We start from the raw sequence: 17,772 nt of genomic DNA, 5'->3' as shown, positions 1-17,772 counted from the left end.
CAGAAATGGATGGATGGATGGATGGATGGATGGATGGATGGATGGATATATAATGGATTGATAGATGGATAGAGATAAATAGACACAATATATATAATCTTATCTCAACTTCAAAAGGTACTCTTCAGTCACTGGGGCTTCTGAAGTTTGTTACTTGCTCTAGTCACTCACTCAATTTGTTAAGTGACTTTACAGTCTCTCCTTTTTGATGATTAGATTGTGTGAGGTAGATGCATGCAACATTTCTCAAAGCCACCCCCAGAGACAGACAGGTGGCTCTGATGGGGCCCACGGCCCACTTGCACACAGGGTCCACGTGTACAGAGAGAAAGAGAAGGACACCAGAATCTACTCCTAGAAGAAAATCCTTAACTTAATTATGGGAAAGGTCACGGTCTGATAATTCTCACCTGGATATGAATGAAGAAAAAGCTTTTGAATCAAGTTTTAGAAAAGCTTTTGAATCAAGTTTTTAAAATTCAATCCATAACCACATATTGAGTAACTCTTTGTTCACTGGCGAGTCCCAAATACCTAGAACAGTGCGTGATATGTAATAGGTGCTCGACAAGTATGTACTGAATCTTTACTGAATTTTTATCCACATGGAAGGTACTTCATGAAGGCCTACTCTGGGTTTCCAGTTCCTCCTACCCAGATGCTTTCAAGTCAACATGGGAATATTTCTTTTAAAACAAGAATGGAGGTAGCACAGGCCTTGGCAGGGAGTTCTGGTACAGCCACTTGCTGGCTCTCTGATTTCTAGAAGGCTACTTAGCTCTTGGAGCCTTAGGGTCTCTTCCATAAAACGAGAATAGGGATATCTCTACATTACAGGACCGTTCATAAATAACCACACAATGGATCATGTCATGAAGGAAAACATTCTAGGACATGAATACCATAAGGTGGGATCCCAGGGCCACTCTCCCCTTAAGCTACTCTCCCCTTGCTGGTTTCCAGGCCACACATTCCCAAGTATCTGTGGGAGGACCAGACCATTAGCTCCATCTGGCCAGGAGAGGGCCTGGGCTCCTTGGCCACCTCCAGCTGTGGTTCTCTGGGGCCACAGCCAAGATAGCACTGTAGGGCCCTCAGGCCCCAACAGCCTATCCTATTAGCATCCAGCTCACATTGATTTCTCCTAGTCCTCCACACCTGTCCCTTACCTAGAGCCTGACAGTCAACAGCAGGAGGGCAAGTGCTCAGGTTTATGCATGAACACAAACTTACTAAACACAAGTCCACATCCATGATACAGGCCCAGCACCAAAGGCCAGCAGCAGAAGTCACCAGGAGGCCCCCATGGTTTCCTAGCGACTGTACCTGGGAAGTGCTCAGCAAAAATCTGATAATCAATAAATATTATATTTCCATTCCTCTGTCCCAGACATGGACACTGAGGCAGAAAGATGGAGTTTTTCCATCCTTCCATGCCTCAAGTACATGAACTCAGAAATGTTAAATTCCCTAGGATTACACAGCAGCTTACATCCAAGCCTTGATACCCCAAGATCACAGTCTTCCTAGGAAGAATGGGGGGTAATGGTTTTCTTTATACATAAGGGGTCTGCCATTAATGGTGGGGTCACAGGTGTTGGGAACTTTTCCACACAGTGACTCCCTTAATTCCCAACAGTGCTACCATCCAATCTCTACTTTATAGTTGAGAAAACAAAAGTCTAGAGAGGCTGATGAGAGAAAGTGGAAAAGGCAAGACTTGAACTCTGGCCTTCTGACCTTAGTCGATTCTGTCAGCTGGCTCTGCAAAGGTTTGGATGAATCATACTAAGTCAGAAACAGAGTGAGAATCAGTTTTCACAGTAGCTCTATTTTCCTTTTATTAATTCAAAATCTGCATATTTTTACAAGACATACAAACTTGAGGAGCTTAGAGTTGGCGAGCAAACAAAATCCAAGCCAACGTGATTTTGATTTCTGCTCCAAGGGCGGGCAGAGTGAACACACAGATGCAGGCATTAGGATCTGCTTTGGCAGAGGGAGCCCAAAATAGCTGCTGTCCTATTCCTTGCCTCTCTCTCCAACCGTCATTCATTAATTTCTGCTTTGTGGGCACTGAGGCTCACTGGCTACAGACAAGTCAACTGGCCTTGCAGGCTTTTCTGTAGCAGCATAATAAATGTTTGCAAGGATCTGGCAGGAAATGGATGAGGGGAGATGTCGAGGTCATGATCACAGCTTCTGGATGCCCAGGTTCCAGGGGGAATCCCTGAGTCTGAAAAGATTCCCTCGGTGACCCTAAGAGCATCTTCACATTATGTCATCTTGGTTAGCACTTGGAAGGATGGTGTGTGGTCGTCTGATGGGGACAGCAAGGCATCACGGCAATTTGTGGGCTGTGGACTCCTAGGATGCAGGTTCCTGGGCAACACTAAACCGCATGCCTGCTTCTTTATTCTGATGATGGTGATGGGTCAAAGCCACATGTCCAGGTTCAAACCAATCACAGGCTCAAACCAGGCCCTCCAAACATACTTAGTGAGTGAATGAATGAGTGAATGAATGAACTACTTTGAGTCTTAGTGGTCCTTGCTGGTTAGATTATCCTATCACAGAAATTCTCATGTGCTTTAAAGATGAACACAGTCTTGTATCTTACATTAAAAGCTAAGTGTTGTACAAGTGTTGCTTGTGATTGGAAATTCAGCACTTGCCTTTAAAAAATCTCAACTCATATCAACTCAGCAAACAGTTCCCAAGGGTCTGTTCTGTGTTCTGTTCTAAGTCACACGCGGGAGTTACTGAGATGAAGAGACACAGTGGGCTGTAGAAGCTCCAACATCTGAGAAAGAGGCAGCTTCCCCGTGGACCCCAGAACACATGGTGGATTCCCTAAGGGGCTGAGTGTGGGGGGGGGGAAGAGAACACATACCAGCCCCCCAAGGTACTCAGCGGGTTCCAGGCAATTTCTATATGTCCCACAACAGACTCTTCTACTTCTATACAATCCATCATGATGTGCCTAAAAACCTACCTGAAGGGCTAGGGCCTGAGATCAGAGGGAAATTGCATGAGCACCCATTTTTTCCCAAACAGGACTGATAGAAGGATTAAATGAGACAATGCAGGCAGGCACTCCTGACATGCTGTATCACAAACCACAAAAAAGTGCAATCACTCTGTATCCAATAACCAGTGTAGATAAGACCTAAGACCTGATGACTGTGGCTTCTCAGGGGTGGGGTGGGAAATGTGCTCTTGATGACAAAGTTTAAAGGAAAGTATGTGGCATCCTCAAGGTCAAAGGCATTCAATCAACACCACCCAGCTCTCTTGGGGGGGGGGCGGTGATGGTAAAGTTAACACATCATTGTGATGGACCTCATGCTGTCATTGGCCAACCCATAAATGGGTGCAATTCACTCTTTCCTTCCACAGATATCTAAGTGCCCCCAAGGGCCAGGCCTGTGCTGGGGTGGGGAAACTGCATGGAATAAAACAGCCACAACTCCCTGCCCTCATGGTCCTTATACTCTAGGAAGCTGGGCTGGCTTAACCACCAACAAAGAGTAAGTGAGTGAATGAAAGCTTGGCATTTATTTGACTGTGGTTCTTCATTTAAAAAAAATTTTTTTTTAACATTTATTTATTATTGAGAGGCAAAGAGAGACAGAGCATGAGCATGGGAGGGGCAGAGAGGAGGAGACAAGAGAATCCGAAGCAGGCTCCAGGCTCCGAGCTGTCAGCACAGAGCCCGATGCGAGGCTCAAACTCACAAACCGGGCGATTATGACCTGAGCGGAAGTCGGACGCTTAACTGACTGAGCCACCAGGCACCCCATTTTTTTTAAGTTTATTTATTTATTTTGAGAGAGGCAGACACAGTGCAAGTGGGAGAGGGACAGAGAGAGAGAGAATACTGAGCAGACTCAAACACTGCCTGATGCAGGGATTGAACCCACGAAGCTGTGAGATCATGACCTGAGCTGAAACCAAGAGTCAGACGCTTCACTGACTGAGCCACCCAGGTGCCCCTCTTCATGCTTTTTTAAATAAATGCTTGATTCTGCTTCTTGCTCTTTCTTCCCAGTGATATGCTCTGGGAATAGAACCCTATCAGTAGGCAGAGACATGGATCTACCTTGGTTCTTCGCTTCTGTTGCATGTAATTCCTCAGTGCAGCTAGTCTGTGGTTTATTTACTCAGCTTCCTGTTGTGGGACCATCACTAGAATGTGAACCCCACATTCTATTTTGTTCATGGTTCTAGCCCCAGAGCCTGGCATAGTGCTTGACATAGTAGGCACTCAACAAATGATTATCAGGTGAAAGAATACATTTGGGTTGTTTGCAATGCTTCAATATCAAACAGTGCCAGTGGCCATCTGCATAAGCCGCCCAGGGCACAAGACCACATCTTTCTGACAGACACTAGCAATTGTATGCATTTGCCAGGCCAGGGTGTCTGGGTATTTATTTTTAACTTTTTATTTGGAAATGATTGCAGATTCACGGGAGGTTGCAAGGAAATGTACAGGGAGGACACAGTCACCCCAGCCTCCCCCAAAGTCAGCATCCTACACAATATCAAAAGCAAGAAACGGGTACTGGTACAATCCACAGAGCTTGTTCAGGTCGCACCAGTTGTAAAGGCACTCGTGTGCATGCATGTGCATACGTGCACGTGTAGCTCTATGCAATTTTATGATGTGTACCGCTATGTAAACACCACCGCCACCAGGATACTCAACTGCACCATCACCATAAGACCCTCTCCTTCTCCCTCTTTATGGCCACATGTGGCTCTCCTCATCCCTAACTCCTGACAACCTCTAACTGGTGCCCTGTCTCCATGCCATTTCATTAATGTCACCTAAATGGAATCATGTGGTATGTAAGCTTTTTCACTCCTTCACGTTCATCCAGGTGGTTGGGCGTATCGACAGTTCATTCCCTTTTCCTGCTGAGTAGTATTCCACGACATGGTCATACTACCGCATATGTAACCCTTACACGTAGTTTTAATTCTAAGAGGTACTGCAGAATTGTCCCCTCCGTGGACTGCGGCACGGAAACTCTGCTCAGCAGTGTCAACGGCATCTATTTCTCCCACGTTCTCACCAATACTGCACAACATCAAACATTTTAATTCCTGCTAGTCTCACAAGTGAAAAATTGATCTCTCCTTGTTTGGCGGGGGTGGGGGGGGGATACATTTTTCTGATTCCATAGATAAGACTCTTGTGGAAAACTCTTTGCACAGTGAGGGAATCCTGGGTGCCAGGAAGACTTTAGGAGGGAGGGTCACCCACTGTGACAGCTCTGGAGGCCAACACTAATGCCGATGGTTGTGCAAATTGAGGGTATCAAGGGCCCCAACTAAAAGCCTGCCTGTATGGGGGTGCCTGGGCTCAGTCAGTTGAGTGTCTGACTTCGGCTCAGGTCATGATCTCACAGTTCGTGAGTTGGAGCCCTGCATCGGGCTCTGTGCTGACATCATGGAGCTTGGAGCCTGCTTCTAATTCTGTGTCTCCTTCTGTCTCTCTGCCCCTCCCCCATTCACACCCTTTTCTCTCTCTCTCTCTCTCTCAAATAAATAAATATTTTTTAAAAAGCCTGCCTGTATCAAAAGATGCCTCTGCCTTCAAGAGATGCCATCTTATTTCCCCACTCCTTGAATTTGGGGTCACCTTGTGACTTGCTTTGGCCAACAGAATGCGATAGAGGGGAGACTGGGCCAATTCTGGGCTTAGATCTCAAGGGTCCTTGAGAGCTTCTGCTCTCTGTCTCTTGTAGCCCTGACACATGTGAGCCACATGAACAGACCCAGGAGAGTTCCTGGATGATGAGACACCGCGTGGAGGAGGGATGAGCTATCCCTACGCCAGCCCAGAGTCAGCCAACAGCCCAACTTGTGAGAGAGCCTACCACGATCAACAGAGTCACCTATCTAACCAGTGGCAGATCATACACGTGTGAGGAAACACAGCCAGGACCAGAAGAACCATCCGGTGTCCTGCAGATTTTCCAGCAATAGTATGAATCTACTGCTTTAAGACACCGAGTGTGGGGCAGTTTGTTATGTAGGAACAGCTAACTGAAACGGCCATGCAAGAGAGAAGTCTCCACCGCACAAAGCCCCCAGGGCTCTGTGACGACCGCACCCTATGGGTAAGGCGTCTCTGGCAAATTAAGTCTCATATATCTCTGTTCCAATATACAAAAGTCCCAGACAAGTTCCCCCACTCAATCCGCGGCCCTCGGCCACCCACTCCGAGTACGGAACGTTAACAACTTCTGTCAAAGACAGCTCCCGTCTTCACATGGTAGTGGGTGAGAAACCCAAAGTGGCAAAGAAGCATCCTCCCCAGCCTCACCCTATGAGACAGGGTGTTTGCGGATAAAAATACTCTTTCCCCTCTTCTCAAACATGGAAACTGTCCAGGGTCAGCCTCCCACACACTTCCACTCAATTTCTGCCTCTGGTTATAAAACCTTGTGCCTAAAAATAGATTTCAAGGGGATTTCACAGACGTGTTCTCAGGCATAATTGCAGTGTTCCTGCAAACTTTGGAGAAATTCAATCTTACTCTTTGAACACACACTCTTCAAAGCCCTGCCCCCAGGTATTAAGCAGCAGGAAGAGCTATGATTGATTCCTGTCCCTCTGATTCTCCCACGAGGAAGGCGGGTGTTGGGTGCAGCTGTTCTCAATGCACTTCTGCCTCGTTTGGTTTTAGCTGTTCACCTCTGCACCCACCTCCAAATCACCCAGCCCAGGGTTTGCACACCTGCCTCGTCTTTCCTGACTGCCTGGCCTCTGGTTCCTCCTTGCCTTTGCTTCTAACCTCTGCCCCTCCCTTCCTTTGCTTCTCCAGTCCAAAGTCAGTCCGGGACACCGCCTCACTCCGTTCTGATCCCGCGTGTCACTGCGGCCTCCCCCTTCCACCTCACACAAGTACAGAGTTTAGAATAAGGGAGGAGGCTAGAAATCAACCAGCACAACCTCCTTAGTTTACAGATGAACCCTGGATGGAGCGCCTGGGTGGCTCAGTCAGTCGGGTGTCCAGCTTTGGCTCAGGTCATGATCTCACAGCTCATGGGTTCGAGCCCCACATCAGGCTCTGTGCTAACAGCTCAGAGCCGGGAGCCCGCTTCAGATTCTGTGTCTCCCTCTCTCTGACCCTCCCGGACACATGCTCTCTCAAAAATAAATGAACATTAAAAAAAAAAAAAAAAAGAAACTCTGGAGAGCCAGGACGATCGGACGGATTAAGCCAAAATCAAATGTGGACGTAGTGACCAACACAGAACCAGAACCCAGGAACCCCACACCGGGAGTCACCTCTAACTCTGGTTACTTACCTGCCAAGTTCTAAACAACAGCAACAACAATACTGATCATTAGAATAGCTCCATTTATTACATTCTTATTATATGCCAGGTACTGGGCGCACACATCATTTTATAGGTGGATAAATTGAGGTATAGAGAGGTGAGGTGACCTGCCCAAGGTCACAGATATTAATTGGCATATCAAAGATTTGTTATCAGGTTTAATGCCAAGACTGTGGCTCCTCAAGCCTGCCCTGCATCCTGTTATAAATACCTCTCCTGTTGGGGTGGTTGCCTGCATTTTCACCGCACCAAGCCTTTTCTAGGCCCTCCGGTCAGTTGCCAGGCTCCCCTTTCCCATTCCTTCCAATGCCCACTGGTCTTTGGTGGGCTCCCTTTGGTTCTCACAGCCCCTCTGCAGGAGGGAGCCAGCTTTTCAGAACGGATTTGTTTTCTCAGGCAAACTTCACCGCTTCCTGGCTCTGTTTTGTTGGGCGAGCACCCTTCCCCTCCGAGCCTTAGCTTCCCCAGCTACAAGATGGGGTGAGAACGAGCCACTTCATAGAGGCACAGGAAAGATAAGGCAAAATAAGTCCAGTACAATGTCCCACACATAGTAGGTCTTCAAGAATGAGTTCCCTTAAGGCCTACTTGGTGCCTTCACTGCCTTACATCCATCACACTCACATCCACTCTCTGGGTCCACAGGTGTTTTTCTCCACTACCCACCTCTGCCCTTCATGGTATCTGGTCCCTAATGGGCCTCATCCTATTTCTCAGGGCACCTATGAAAGCCTTTTCCTTCCACGGCATGTCCAGTCCATGTCAGAATACAGGCCCTAAGTCCGCATCTGTTTTAGGTTCTAGTGTCTTCTCCACAACCACTCCACAGTATCTTGGAGGGCAAAGCTATTCCTATACTTTTCGAAATACTGAACCCATGCCCCGAGTCGACCAAGCGTTGGCACTGTTGGTGCACAGACAATCCTAAAACCTCACAGTTTGATGGTGTCTCCAGAAACATCTACTGATTCCTGTCATTCATTCATTAGGACACAGGAAGGAATAAACCCCAATCCCCTGTCCTGTCACAGCTCCTAGCCTAGCAGGGGAGTCTGGAGAGTGAGCACACCATTGGGCAGACTCTGGGGACCGCCTCCCCAGTGGCTATTCCCTCCTCCTCCCTGGCTGGCGGAGCCCTGACTGTGCCCCCAGCTGACTCAGAGCTGAGTCCTAGCCCTTTTAAGCTTTTGGTCCCATTCCCTTGGCTTAGGCATGGTCATGTGACCAAATTCCAGCCAATGAGACACACGAGAGGTCAGCTGGGGGCTTCTGAGAAAGAATTCCTACCTGATAAAAGAATCACAGAGATGCCCCTGTCTTTGGTCTCCCAGGCACTGTGACATTTGCAGGGGATGCTTCAGACAAGCATCCTGGTTGGATGATGGCAGAGGAGAAAGTCAGACAATAGCCTTGTTTGGCATGGATGAGCCCACGAATCACCCAGCTGCACAGCTTTTGATTATGTGAGATAAGAAAGGGTCTTACTGTTTGTCAGTTGAGTCAGGGAACCCAAATCACTGAAACCAAAAGCTGACTCCCTGGTTCAACAGTTAATACACAATAGTTAATGCTCTGGGGTGGGGTGGGTGGGGCGCCCTCAGGAAAAGTTTCACAAAGAAGTCACATTTGACCAGTCTTCCTTTTCAAGGGTGAGAAAGAGTTGGCCAGTCAGACGAGTTGGCATCTGCAAAGTCTGGAGGCATGAGCTAGCCCAGGAAGTGTGCAAAGGAAAGATCTGGAGCTGTGAAGGGGCCCACGCACTATAAAAGAGGACAACACCTCCTTTGCTACAGCCTCTGAGGGCCTCACTTTGCTCCTCTGTAAAATGGGGACAGAGACGTTCCTCGAAAAGCGGTGGTGAGGCTCGAATGGGACTGTGCGCGTGAAAGTGCTTGTAATTGTCCGGCCCTACATAAATCACAGCTGCCATCTGTGTTTGGTCTTTGCCTGGGGAACGGCTCCTCTCAACCTGCCCATTCCCTCCACATTTCCGGCCCCGCTACAATCTCCCTTTCATAAGCTAGCAAGGATTTCTCTGACCACACCACAGTCCTCTTCTCTTGTTTCGTTCCAAACAGTTTTGTCTAAATCAGTGACTCCATTCAGGAATTCATCCTCAGGAGATGCCCGGACGTATGCCCAGGAGTCCACCCACCAGAATGTTCATCACGGTGCTCCCTATAATAGCAAAATTCTGGACACAGCCTGAGTGCCCATCAGGAAGGGATCCATTAAATAAATGATGACAGAGCCACTTATAAAAGATGCCCCTATTCTATTATTGACTGAGAGATAGGTACCCAAAAAAACCTACTATCTATTTACTCATCACTCGTAGAGAAATGTCTGGGAAGACATTTGACAAAATGTTAATGGAGGCTAGCTCTTTTTAATGGAATTTTATTTATGTTTTACTTTCTTCTTTATGCTTTTCAGTATCATTTGCATTTTCTATAATCATTATGTAACATGTCTACAATCCAGGGGTCAGAGCTATTTTTATTTTGAAAGGGGAAAAAACAGACAGAACTGAAGCTAAGATCCACCTTCTTTGGGCAATCTCCCCTAAAGTCATGTGTGATAGGATTAGAGTTTTCTGCTAACCTGGAACCTTCTCCATGGCACCCCTGCTTGGACATCTTCTAGTGCGGTGAGCTCACTATTATTCCAGGCCGAGCTCAAGTGGCTTGAGAGTTCTCTCACGCTGAACAAGAAGCTCCCTCTTAGTCCTAATGCTGCCTTCTATGCCTTGCAGAACAAGCCCGATGTCTCCCTCTCCTCCCGTGCACTTGTCACACTCCACCCGGCCACTTATCGAGTGACATGATGTTCTGGGGGATGCCCCGTTTTAGGCAGAGCATGAGCAAGGACCTGGAGATGTACAAGCACACAGCCCATTGCAAGGATCCTGGGAACTTGTCAGGAAGAGCATAGAGCACACGTGGAGACAGATAAGGCCAGGGTGAAATCGGAGAGGCCCACATATGCCATGTGAAAGAGACTGGTGGTCACCTCATAAGGCACAGTTCTCACCCACAACACCTCCAAACCCTAAAAATTTAGCATCACACTTGAAGGGATTAAAAGACTCAAAAATATCTCTAAACAAATAGTGATTATTTCAACTCATTCCCTACCTGTAGCAGTCAGGATGGGCCAGGTTATGCTGCAGTAACAAATAAGCCCAAAGTGCCAGGGCTAAATGCAAATCCCACTGATGCCACGTGCCTGTTATGGATTGGCTTGGGGCTCTGCTCTGCAGCATTCTCACTCAGGAATCAGACGAAGGAGGCTACATCTCCATGCTGCCTCAATTGCCGAGGGATGAAAAGGGAAAGTGGCCAACAGTGTGCTGCTTAGTAGAGCTTCCATCCAGAAATGACACACATCACTTCCCAAAATTCATTGGCCAAAGCAAGACACACAATTATAACTAATATCAAAACAGGCAAGGAAGTTTAATTTATTATGTGCCTAGAGAGTAAAGACATGGAAATATTTCTTTTTCACTGTTAACTAGCCAAATTATGAAAAAGAAGAGGGAGCAGAAAAAGAGGGGGAAAATGAAGAGGGCAAGGGAGGGAGATATTTATGATCTAGGCTCTTTGCTAAACACTCTAAAAATCTTAATTCTTTTGAAAAAATTTTTTAAGTTTATTTATTCTGAGAGAGAGAGAGCACACCAGTCGGAGAAGGACAGAGAAAGAGGGGGGTAGAGAGAATCCCCAGCAGGCTCTGCACCGAGCATGCGCAGCCCAGTGCAGGGCTCTGACTCACAAACCGGTGAGATCGTGACCTGAGCCGAGATCAAGAGTCAGACACTTAACTGACTGAGTCACCCAGGCACCCATATAAATCTTAATTCTTAAAACAATCCTATGCACTACTTTTCTTTTCCTTCTTCTCCAGCTGGGGGAACTAAGGCACAGAGCAGTTAAGCCACTTGCCCAAACGTCACACAGCTAGTAAGAGGTGTGTCCAGAATTTGTTCCTGGGCACTCTTAACCATCGTTACACTACTGAACAAACAGTCAACTGTGAATCAATGCCAATACAAACATTCAGTTATTTCAGAATTCAGCCAGTTGCCCTTTGCACGGATTTGCTGAGAGAGCAGTCTCCTGGCTTCATGTTCTTATCGACTCTTGATGACAACGTTTGGGAGAGTCCACTTGAGGTGGCATCTCTGCCCAATGCCAGTTTATTGCACACCATGCCTCTTATACCCCGCGTACATGTTGGACCCTCTTTACGCCCCCTCCCCTGATGCACCCAGGGCTATGTTATGACCCCTGGATGTTCACCTCAATAGGTCGTTTCTTCGTACAGCATCAGAAGCATATTTTGCAAGTTGCTCACACACTGACGGCCCACCTGTGAGTTTTCGTGGCCAGGAGTCACTGCTTGGGCAAGATGCCCTCATCCCAGGCCTTTGTCGTTGTTGTCAGCTGGGTGTGGGGGAGCAGTGACTATCTGTGTTATATAACAAAGCCATTCATCCAACACACATTTATTAACCATCTACTATGTGCCAGGGCCTGAGGATGCAAAGTAAAAAATAAAAAAGACCCAGTTAGCCCCACCTTCTGGAAAGTGTAGTCACAGTTGGGTGACAGACACTGGGATAGAGGCCTTTGGGTACTGCCCCCGTCCCTCACCTCCCCCCTCACCAGGGCCTAACACATCACTGCTCTCTGACATCCTGGCCCCATGACACCAGGAAGGTTCTGTTAGAAACATCTCCACACCAGCAGGCGCCATGTGGTGAGGCCAGCTTGAACTAGAAACACGGGGGCTGGGTTTGAGAGGTGGCTTCATCAATGAGTAACTACCTCATGGTGAAAGGAAGCTGATATTTATCGAGCCTTATTATAGGTTTGCTATGAAGATGGAAAGATACACAGATCTGCGAAAAGTGCTCTGTACATTACAAGATGACGATGATGGTCGCGATCACCGCCAGCCATCAAGAAAGTGCCTACTGTGTGCCAGGCGCTGTTGCAAGAACTTTACTTGTCTTAATTCTTGTCATTCTTCCCAGAAGTACCCATCAGGTGGGTGCTGTTAGTATTCTGCTTTGCATATGAGGAAATAGAGGTTGCTGAAGGCACTCACCCAAGATCACATAGATGCGATCAGAAAGTGATGGAGCCAGGAGTGTAAGCTCAGCAGGCTGGCTCAAATAGTAGCTGCTCTTGTGTGCACTTGGATCGTTTTCTCTCTAAATGTGGACTGAACAGCTGCTGTTGTTTTCTCTTTTTGATTCCTCAGTACCCGTGTTAACTTTGGGGGAAAGGGGAGCTCATTCTTACTGGAAATCATAACCATTCATTCCCTCCTTGGTTCATTGTTGTTGTGCATAGAATTGTGTCCTCCCAAGAGATATGTTGGGGTCCTGATCCCTGGTACCTGTGAATGTGACCTTATTTAGAAATAGGGTCTTTGCAGATGTAATCAACTTTAGATGAGGTCATACTTGATGACGGTGGGCCCTACTGCAACATGACCACTGTCCCTATAAGGACGGAAAGATTTGGAAATAGAGACATAGACAGAGGGAAGACAGCCATGTAAAGACAGAGGCAGAAATTGGAGTGATGTAGCTACAAGCTAAGGAAGAGCAAAGATGGCTGGTGACCATCAGAAGCTAGGAAGAGGTGAGGAGGGATTCTTCCCTACAGGTTTCAGATGGAGTGCGGCCCTGCCAATGCCTTCATTTTGGACTACTAGGCTCCAGACCTGAGAGAGACTAAATGTCTGTTGGTTTTAAGCATCCCAGTTTGTGGTAATTTGTCAGGGCAATCCTAGGAAACGGATATAATAATCATGTATTGAGCACCTACTATGTTCTAGACACACTGGGGATATGACATTAAATGAGACAGGAACTCAGACCTTAAAGTATTCATAGTCTGGTGCATCTGCCTTATACATAACTCTGCTCTAGAAAAGAACACACACACACACACACACACACACACACACACACACACACCAAGTAGTGGTTTAAGTAGCAGGAGACATGAATTCTAGGTCTAGTTCAGCCCCTTTAATATGCTGTGTGACCTTGAAGAAGTCACTGTCCCTCTCTGGGCCTATTTTTTTTCACTTTTTCTGTAAAATCAAGGAGTCGGCCCAGAAAATCCTCAAGGGGTATCCTGGCTTTAAAGTTCTATGACGTGCTGGGATGAGGACAGGCAGAAAGGCAGGGAAAGCATGTGCAGCCTCCCATTCTCCTCAACACCCCTTGTGTGGAGCCCTGGCACTCTAGGGCACTGTCCCTCTGCCCTCATCATCCCAGGGCCATGTACGAGACAACTAGGGACAGCCCCCATGCCCCAGAGCCAAGCCTAAACCTGTTTATCCTGCCTGGCCTATTCCCTCCCAGGGAAACCACAATGAAGTCTCCTGTCCACGTCTTCCTCCGGACCCCCTCTGCCTGCTGACCGAACCTGGTGTTTCCCCTGTGGCATGGTGTGGTCCCTCCTCTTGGGAGCTGGGATGAGCTGTTTTTCAATGGCAGTTGTCTTCTGATCTATTGGCCTCGACATACCTGAACTATAATAAAACCTGTATTTAAAAACAAGGACAGGGGTGCCTGGGTGGCTCAGTCGGTTGAGCGTCTGACTTCGGCTTGGGTCATGATTTTGCGGTTTGGGCTCCATGTTGGGCTCTGTGCTGACAGCATGAAGCCTGGAACCTGCTTCAGATTCTGCTTCCTCTCTCTCTGCTCCCCCCCCCCCAATAAATAAATAAACAAACCTAAAAAATGTTTTTAAATGTGGGGCCCCTGTTAAAAAATTATTAAGAATTTCAATATGGTGACCCCAAAGCATTAAATCAAGTGCAGGGCCCTTCTCAACATAGGACCCTGCGTGACAGCATAAGTCCTGTGCCCATGGAGCTGGCCCTGTTCTTTCCTCCTTCCCAACCTGGCATCTGGTTCCCTTCTGCTTCTCAAATCTCTCTAGCCTGATTTTCCAATTTCAAAGCCTCAATACTGAGCCCCCCCCCCCTTTTTTGTACTCCACTAATGGATTCAAATTTTTAGAAACCATAAAGCTTTAATAATTCTGCTTCATTGTGAAGGGAGGAAAGGAGGCCAGTATGAATTAATGAAAAGTCTAAGAAATAAGACATTACTAAAGAAATAGTGTTTTATTACCCTCCGATTTATATGGTGACAGAAATGACATGGAGAACGAGGGAGAGCGGAGGAAGTTGAAGCTTTTTGGATTTGATTAAACAAATAGAAAAGATTGAACTTATAGCTTGTAATAAGCATATTCCTTTTTTGGCAAATGATGCGACTAAAAACCACCTCCTTTAAGTAGGTTAATATTTCTCTTGTCCACGATCACTTTGCTCGCTGAGAACTTTTTAATGCTACAGAAGCTGGTAAATTTCTTCTGCAGTGATTCGATGTAACAAAACGAGTTTCCTGACCTTGCAGGCAATCTACAGTATAGATCGGGTTAAGGGAATTTCTTGTCAAAGGGAAATCCAGTATGGCAAATTCTCTCTGCTCCCCACCTCCAGAAAAGTCACATCTTCAGAGCAACCATCTAAAATGCAGAGCTCATCGTGTGCCACAGCACGACACTCCTGGACTTCATCTTCGCTGGCTGCCACATTTCAGACCTAACTCAGTGTCCTGCCACAGTTGGATCCAGACCTATTTTGGGGTAGTAGCCTCAAACGGTGCACACACCCCACACCTCCGAGCCTGAGCGACCTGGGCTTGGACTGCCCTCCCCCCCAACTTGCACAGTCTGTCAAAATCCTAACTCATGTTTCAAGGTCCAGCTCAAAGGTCCTCTCCTCTGGGAAGCTGCCTCTGACATTTCCAGGCAGAATCTCGGCCTCCGTCTGCCCCCACGGCACATCTATTCCAGCATTTGTGCTCCTGCCTAACAGTTGTCTGTTCACTTCTTTCAGAGGGGAAAGTGTGCCCTGGGGCTCGCCCACCTCTGAGGAGGTGGTGTAGTCCAGCAGTTTAGTAGCAGAAGAGGTCCCAGCTCCAATGCTAACCAGCTGCATGCACACAGTAACACCAGCCTCACAGCACTGTGAGGATTAAATCAGATGATAACCTGAAAGTGCTTAGCACGGAGACTGGCAAAAAGCAAGCTCAAAAAATATTAACTGTTTTCTCTGAACACTAGTGTATAAACATGGAGTCACAGAATGGCCATGTGGCTGGTCAGTCCTGGTTTATGCCTGTGGTCCTGGAGCTATTATTAATGCCCTCTCCCCTTTTTCAAAACTGTTTCCGTTTGGGTGACAAATCACATGCCACCTATGACAGTTAGGACCAGGTCTATTTTATTTACCAGTGTGTCCCTGCCACATGAACAGTGCTTAGCACATATTAAGTACTTAATACAACTTTATCAAATGAATGAATGTGTCTCCCATGCCTAGCAAGTGCCTGGCACCTGGCAGGAGGTTCATGAGAGCTAATATGGCTGATTTCTCTGCATTTCCAAGCACCTCCTGACCCAGAGAAGGCATGAATCAAGGCTTGGTGAGTGAGTGAGTGAGTGAGTGAGTGAGTGAATGAATGAATGAATGAACAAACGAACGCACTCCCTCCAATCTGTTGCCAATCACACATCCTGGGGAAACAAACAACATCTCACAGGGGTAGGGGCGAAGATTGGGTCAGATGGAGGACGAGGTGGATGTGACGCCTTCCCATCACACTTCGGAGAGGGGGGTGTCTCTTCCTGGGGCTGCAGCAGGGCCCTGTTTTCATTTTCCAGCTAGAAACTGGGGATTGGTTTCCCCCATGTACCAGCAGGAGACCACAACCTAGGTTAGCCTGACCAGTAAGTCCAGTGGGCTCTTGAGGGTGCTGAGACCCTTGCCTCCATCAGACACTGTATATAAAGTACAGGTGCTCAAGCTTCCAGCGGGTGTTGCCTACCAGCTGCTGACCTAGCCACAGGGGAGAAGACACGTAACTCCAGGTGCGAGGAGCAGAAGGAAGAGAATGGGAATGCTTTCTGCCCTTCTAGGCTCAGAAAGGAAATTTCACATGTTGGCAGCCAAAAACATTTGGATACAGACTACGCATTAGACATGGTAAGAACTTCCAGAGCATTAACTCAGCCATGAGAACAGCCCTATGAAGAAGCTACTCCCATTTTACACATTGAAAGTGAGTCAGAGTGGGGAAGTGACTTGCCAGAGGTCACACAGCTAGTAAGACAGTGTCCCAGAGCTCAGATCCCTTGGCAGGTGAGGGTAGAAAACAGAAAGGAGTCCTCTCCATCCCTCCTCAACCCAATATAAGAAAGCCCAGTTCCTGTTCCCCCTATTCGGGCTGCGTGACCTTGGGCCCTCTCTGAGCCTCACTTCCTTTTTCCAAGGCTAACGTTCTAGGAGGCTAGGATATACTCGATTTCCAGGACATCTCCTCCTCTGAAACCACAGGGTTTCGGGGTGACCAGGGAGCCTGGCTGAGTCCAGGTGTCCAAGAACATATTGATTCACCATGGGAGCCTGGCTGGGGGATACCTTCTCCACCCATTTCCTGAAGGAGCCCTTGCAGCTGGGCTGAAAAATCAAGCGGCGGATCCGAGAGCCCAACTGAGTGTGGGGCTTCGGAGCTCTCGTGTCACCAGGTGGGGTACCAGCCGCGCGTCTGCTTGGAGAAGAGCTGTGGGAAGGGTGAGGGATGCCAGAAAAATGCGAGGAGAGAGCTGCAGAGAGCGCCTGGTGGAGGGTCCTTTTGCACTTCTGCTCTCAGAAGCTCGGATAGAAACCGCCTTTGGGAAGGGTAGTAGCCCCCAGCCCAGGGTCAACGTCCATAGCTCTGGTCATTTCCCCAGCCTGCAGGAAATGGGGCCTGGAGAAAGGGGGCCCCCCAATACTGGGGGAAAGCCAGGCGGAGAAGTCAGAGCCAGCTGAGTAGGAGGAACGGGGTGGGGGGGAGGTTCTAGCGCTCTGGACTCCCCCAGCTCCGGGGCTGTTCCGAGCCCGGAAAGTTTGCGCGCGGCAGGCGCACGATGCGCCCCCTCCCAGCGCCCGCAGGCGCCGGGTCCGCAGGCGCCCACCCCGGCCCGCCCCGCCCGCCGCTCGGTGCCCGCTCAAGGTCACTGCTGACAAGGCGCCTGCCTCCGCGAAGCGAGGGGACCCTGGACGCGCTCGGCTTCAGCTCGGACTCTGGCCCGCCGGGGGTTCCCGGGGCCAAGCACGTATGGAAAGAAAGCCGGCTGGGAGGGAGACACAGACCGAAGGAGAGGGGAGGAGGCCCAGAGCCCCGGGCCCGGCCGCCCCTGCCTCACCTGCGCCGGCTCCGCGAGCGAGATGCTGCTGCTGCCGCTGCCGCTGCCGCTGCCGCTGCCGCCGCCACTGGTGCGCGCCCGGCCCGGCCCGGCCCCGCTGCGGCTGCGGCTCCTCTGCCGCG

The 17,772-nt window shown here is 48.5% G+C and overlaps 1 protein-coding gene across 13 annotated transcripts in view; it reads right to left on the bottom strand.

Moving 5' to 3' along the window:
* Positions 1–17,763, bottom strand: part of ATP2B2 (ATPase plasma membrane Ca2+ transporting 2) — a 388,866-nt gene extending 371,103 nt beyond the window's left edge. For 12 of the 13 annotated variants that reach the window (XM_040491970.1, XM_040491982.1, XM_040491969.1 and 9 more), the window contains exon 1: positions 17,651–17,763. The gene's annotated coding sequence lies outside the window, so the exon portion shown is untranslated. The remainder of the gene's footprint in view (positions 1–17,650) is intronic. The other variant, XM_040491972.1, reaches the window with a different exon arrangement.
* Positions 17,764–17,772: the final 9 nt, after the last annotated feature.

Source organism: Herpailurus yagouaroundi, unplaced genomic scaffold (genome assembly GCF_014898765.1).
Source record: "Herpailurus yagouaroundi ecotype Mexico unplaced genomic scaffold, PumYag 183, whole genome shotgun sequence".
NCBI lineage: Eukaryota > Metazoa > Chordata > Mammalia > Carnivora > Felidae > Herpailurus > Herpailurus yagouaroundi.
This window is presented reverse-complemented; position numbering and strand designations above follow the sequence as displayed.